Here is a 6,183-nt window from a genome sequence, read left to right on the forward strand (position 1 = left end):
TCCGATAACTAACACTCCGGCATCACACTGATGAGTAGTTTGCATACATCTAGATTCGCCTCATTTCATACAAAGCCTGTTTCATTTTTAACATTTTCATATTATTGCGCATTACATTTGTTAATATTAAGTCGTGTGTCGAAAGTAAGAAAAAGAATAACAAGATTAGAGAAAAAGGGGAGGGGAGAGAGATGGAAAAAAAAAGGGGGGGATGGAGGAGAGGACCCCTATTAATTAACCTTGGGCTAGTATCGATTAAATGGGGGTGTCTCTCCATGAGGCCATCCTCATTTTGTGAGTGCCAATTTGGTTAATTTTGAAATAGTGAAATCTTTCTAGTAGGAGCAATTAGTCAACCGAGGTAATCCATTTCTCAATTGTCGGGATAGCCCCTGATTTCCACTTTCTGGGGATGAGTTTTTTGGCTCCTGTGAGCATAATCAGTAGTAGGGCCTGTGCATCTGCTTCTCTGATGTTTGGTAATTGAAAGAGAATCGCCTCTGGGGTATTTGGAATAATAATTTGTAGTTTGTCTGATATGAGGCTCATCACCTTTGCCCAGGAGGAGCGTAACATGTTCCCCGCAGCCTCTCCAACACACAGGGCTCCCGATGGGAACCATTTATGTATTCTTGTCGGCATTAGATACCATCTGCAAATTAATTTTAGTTGTATTTCTTGCACAATAGCGGAAGCCGATGAGTGTTTTGCTATTTTAAACGACCTAAGGCAGGTGTCTTGATTACGTTCTTTGCTCCAGGCTAAAGTATATGTGGGTAGTTGTGTGTTTGGGGGCAAGAGTAACAATTTGTAAACCAGAGATATTTGACGCTTCAATGGTTTGGTGGATGTGCATAAATGTTCGAATGTAGTGAGTTCTCTTGCAAAATGTTTCTTGTGTTTGTGATGCATTAGGTATTGTGAGAGTTAATTATATCTCATCCAAGAAGAAAATATTTCACCATATTTCTCTGCCATATGTTGTTGTGGGTATAGCTGTCAGTTATCAATTGCAAAATGCAATGAGCTGGCTCTAATGCAATACGGTTCATTTAGGCATGTTCCCAGATAAGAGTATGGTAGATCTGGGTTTTTGATAATGGTTAATAGTGGTGAGTGTCTGGAGGATAGGTGTGTGCTAGTGTTCACTGCCCTGTCCTATTCTCTTAGTACTTCAGCATATAATGGATATTTATTTAGTCTTTTAGGACATAGTGCTATTGGGATCCAAGCCAAAGTACCCATATTTTTTAACTTGAATATCTGTCCATCCAGGCGCACCCAAGCTTTGTGTGTGGTATTGTGAGACCATTCTATTAAATGTAAAAATATTGTGTGTTTATAAATAGCTAATTCAGGGAATCCTAGCCCTCCCCTCTCCCGCGGAAGATACATTGTTTTCTTTGGGACACGCGGTTTCGTACCCGTCCAAACAAACGGTTTAAGTGTTCTTTGCAGGTGTGGTAGGAAATCTTTTGAAAGAGGGATCGGGAGTGTCTGCAGAATGTATAAGATACGTGGGAGAATATTCATCTTAATCACCCCGATTTTACCCAGCCATGTGAGAGGTTTATTCTTTCATGAAGAGAGATCTCTTACTATTTCCTCACTTAGTTTTATGTAATTGTTTTTGTATAAATCCTGAGGGTTCTTATGTAATATATACTCCTAGATATTTTATACGTGTAGCTGCTATGGGCACCCTGTGAGATACTAGGCTAGGCGCATTAATGTTCAATAGTTCCAATTTTGTGAGATTGAGGTGAAAGTTAGACAGAGTGCCGTATTCATTCATTTATTTCTTTAAGAAGTTCTGGGACAGAAGTATATGTTTGTCAGGGTGTATAAAATGTCATCCGCATAAAGCGCTTGTTTATACTAGACCTCTATTTTTATTCCGGTAATAATGGGGTTGTTTCTAATTTTTTGGGCAAGGGCTTCAATTGATAAGGCGAATAAAAGGGGGGGCAGGGGGCATCCCTGCCTAGTGCCGTTTGTAATGTTGAATGTGTCTGATAGGGTTCCATTAATCCTAACATGCACATTCGGAATGGAATATAGTGCAAATGTCATATTAATAAATGAGTCTCTGAAATTCATAGCTGTCATAACTTGACGCAGAAAAAGCCAGTCAACACGGTCAAAGGCCTTCTCTGCAGCTGTCGAGAAGAGTGCCACAGGTACATCCTCTGTTTGAGCATAATGTATTAATTGCAACACCTTGCAGGTGTTGTCCCTGGCTTCTGTTCCTGGAACAAAGCCCACTTGATCTGTCGAAACAAGATCTGAGAGGTATTTATTTAACCCTTTGAGTGCTAGCGACGGCACTGAGCCGTCGCAGAGTTTCCCAGTTTCCCACTCTGGTGCTAGTGACGGCTCAGAGCCGTCGCTAGCACTCTCCCACCTTGAGGGAGATCTGGGGACTCCTACCCTGGCGATCGTGCCTGTATAGTGACAGGTATTGCCGGGGCTTCACGTTTTGCGTGGTGATGTCACGCTCAATGACGTGATGGCATTACCACGCAACTTTTTATTAAGAAAATGACGATGTTAAGTATAGGAAAAGGAGGCATGCTGCTTAAAAGCCTGTATCTCAGGCATCTAAGCAGCTACAGACCCCCAAGACCCATTGATGGAAAGGTAATTGGAAAATAAACTTTCCGACAGTGTAAGTCTTGGGGATCTGGAAAAAAAATATTTCAAAAATAAAAAAAATACTTTAAACAGCTTAGCACCCAGTTGGGAAAGTGCTTAGCACTCAAAGGGTTAAGCTCTGAGAGAGAATTTTGGCTAGGATTTTAACATCTGTGTTTAATAATGAGATAGGCCTAAAGTATTTTGGTGCGGTAGGAGGTTTGCCTTGTTTGGGTATTACAGTGATATGGGCTTCTAGCATTGAGTTGGTAAGTTGAGGGTTGTTAGGTAGGTCATTAAAAAGTTGGAGCAATGTTGGAGCTAGGGACTTAAAGTCTTGTAGTATCTTGTGTTAACCCATCCGACCAGGGCTTTTACCATTTGGTAAGTCCTTAATTGCTTGAGATGGATGCATCTAAGGTATCAGTGTCTGCTTTAGTTAGTCATGGGAGGTTTAGAGTGGTTAGATAGTTATCTATGGCCTGTTTTCTTTCATGTAATTAGCAAGAGTCCATGAGCTAGTGACGTATGGGAAATACATTCCTACCAGGAGGGGCAAAGTTTCCCAAACCTTAAAATGCCTATAAATACACCCCTCACCACACCCACAAATCAGTTTTACAAACTTTGCCTCCTATGGAGGTGGTGAAGTAAGTTTGTGCTAGATTCTACGTTGATATGCGCTCCGCAGCAGGTTGGAGCCCGGTTTTCCTCTCAGCGTGCAGTGAATGTCAGAGGGATGTGTGGAGAGTATTGCCTATTTGAATGCAATGATCTCCTTCTACGGGGTCTATTTCATAGGTTCTCTGTTATCGGTCGTAGAGATTCATCTCTTACCTCCCTTTTCAGATCGACGATATACTCTTATATATATATATATATATATATATATATATATATATATATATATATACCATTACCTCTGCTGATTCTCGTTTCAGTACTGGTTTGGCTATCTGCTATATGTAGATGAGTGTCCTGGGGTAAGTAAGTCTTATTTTCTGTGACACTCTAAGCTATGGTTGGGCACTTTTTTATAAAGTTCTAAATATATGTATTCAAACATTTATTTGCCTTGACTCAGGATGTTCAACATTCCTTATTTCAGACAGTCAGTTTCATTTTTGGGATAATGCATTTGAATCAATCATTTTTTCTTACCTTAAAAAATTTGACTTTTTTCCTGTGGGCTGTTAGGCTCGCGGGGGCTGAAAATGCTTCATTTTATTGCGTCATTCTTGGCGCGGACTTTTTTGGCGCAAAATTTTTTTTTCTGTTTCCGGCGTCATACGTGTCGCCGGAAGTTGCGTCATTTTTGACGTTTTTTTGCGTCAAAAGTGTCGGCGTTCCGGATGTGGCGTCATTTTTGGCGCCAAAAGCATTTAGGCGCCAAATAATGTGGGCGTCTTTTTTGGCGCTAAAAAAATATGGGCGTCACTTTTGTCTCCACATTATTTAAGTCTCATTATTTATTGCTTCTGGTTGCTAGAAGCTTGTTTACTGGCATTTTTTTCCCATTCCTGAAACTGTCATTTAAGGAATTTGATCTATTTTGCTTATATGTTGTTTTTTTCTATTACATATTGCAAGATGTTCCACGTTGCAACTGAGTCAGAAGATACTTCAGGAAAATCGCTGCCCGGTGCTGGAGCTACCAAAGCTAAGTGTATCTGATATAAACTTTTGGTATCTGTTCCTCCAGCTGTTGTTTGTATTGAATGTCATGACAAACTTGTTAATGCAGATAAAATTTCCTGTAGTACTGTTACATTACCTGTTGCTGTTTCGTCAACATCTAATGCTCAGAGTGTTCCTGATAACATAAGAGATTTTGTTTCTAAATCCATTAAGAAGGCTATGTCTGTTATTTCTCCTTCTAGTATACATAAAAGTCTTTTAAAACTTCTCTTTTTTCAGATGAATTTTTAAAATGAACATCATCATTCTGATACTGATAATGGTTCTTCTGGTTCAGAGGTTTCTGTCTCAGAGGTTGATGCTGATAAATCTTTGTATTTGTTCAAGATGGAATTATTTGTTCTTTACTTAAAGAAGTATTAATTGCATTAGAAATTGAGGATTCTGGTCCTCTTGATACTAAATCTAAACGTTTAAAATTTCTAAATCTCCTGTAGTTATTCCAGAAGTGTTTCCTGTCCCTGGTGCTATTTCTGAAGTAATTTCCAGGGAATGGAATATTTTGGGTAATTCATTTATTTACTCCTTCTAAAAACGTTTTAAGCAATTATATCCTGTGCCATCTGACAGATTAGAGTTTTGGGACAAAATCCCTAAGATTGATGGGGCTGTCTCTACTCCTGCTAAATGATCCTTTAGATAGGAAAATTGAATCCTTTCTAAGAAAAGCTTACTTGTGTTCAGGTAATCGTCTTAGACCTGCTATATCCTTAGCGGATGTTCCTGCAGCTTCAACTTTTTTGGTTAGAAGCTTTAGCGCAACAAATAACAGATCATAATTATCATTTGCATTTCTATAACATGCTAATTATTTTATTTGTGATGCCATCTTTGATATCATTAGAGTTGTCAGGTATATGTCTCTAGCTATTTTAGCTAGAAGAGCTTTATGGCTTAAAACTTGGAATGCTGATATGTCTTCTAAGTCATCTTTGCTATCCCTTTCTTTCCAGGGTAATAAATTATTCGATTATCAGTTGGATTCTTTTATCTCAACTGTTACTGGAGGGAAGGGAACTTTTTTACCACAGGATAAAAAATCTAAAGATGAATTTAGGTCTAATAATCGTTTTCGTTCCTTTCATCACAACAAGGAACAAAAGCCTGATCCCTCATCCTCAGGAGCGGCATCAGTTTGGTAACCTTCTCCAGTTTGGAATATATCCAAGCCTTATAGAAACCCAAGCCAGCTCCTAGGTCCACATGAAGGTGCGGCCCTCATTCCAGCTCAGCTGGTACGGGGCAGATTATGTTTTTTTCAAAGAAATTTGGATCAATTCCGTTCACAATCTCTGTTTTTCAGAACATTGTTTCAGAAGGGTACAGAATTGGCTTCAAGTTAAGGCCTCCTGCAAAGAGATTTTTTTTCTTTCCAGTGTCCCAGTAAACCCAGCAAAGGCTCAAGCATTTCTGAAATGTGTTTCAGATCTAGAGTTGGCTGGAGTAATTATGCCAGTTCCAGCTCTGGAACATGGGGCTGGGGTTTTTATTTAATCTCTTTATTGTACCAAAGAAGGTCAAATCCTTCAGACCAGTTCCGGATCTGTCAATATTGAATCGTTATGTAAGGATACCAACATTCAAGATGGTAACTGTAAGGACTATCCTGCCTTTTGTTCAGCAAGGGCATTATATGTCTGCAATAGATTTACAGGATGCATATCTGCATATTCCAATTCATTCAGATCACTTTTAGTTTCTGAGATTCTCTTTTCTAGACAAGCATTACCAGTTTGTGGCTCTACCGTTTGGCTTAGCATCAGCTCCAAGAATTTTTACAAAAGTTCTCGGTGCCCTTCTGTCTGTATTCAGAGAACAGGGTATTGGTATTTCCTTATTTGGACGATATCT

Source organism: Bombina bombina, chromosome 2, assembly GCF_027579735.1.
Source record: "Bombina bombina isolate aBomBom1 chromosome 2, aBomBom1.pri, whole genome shotgun sequence".
In the NCBI taxonomy this organism is placed as follows: domain Eukaryota; kingdom Metazoa; phylum Chordata; class Amphibia; order Anura; family Bombinatoridae; genus Bombina; species Bombina bombina.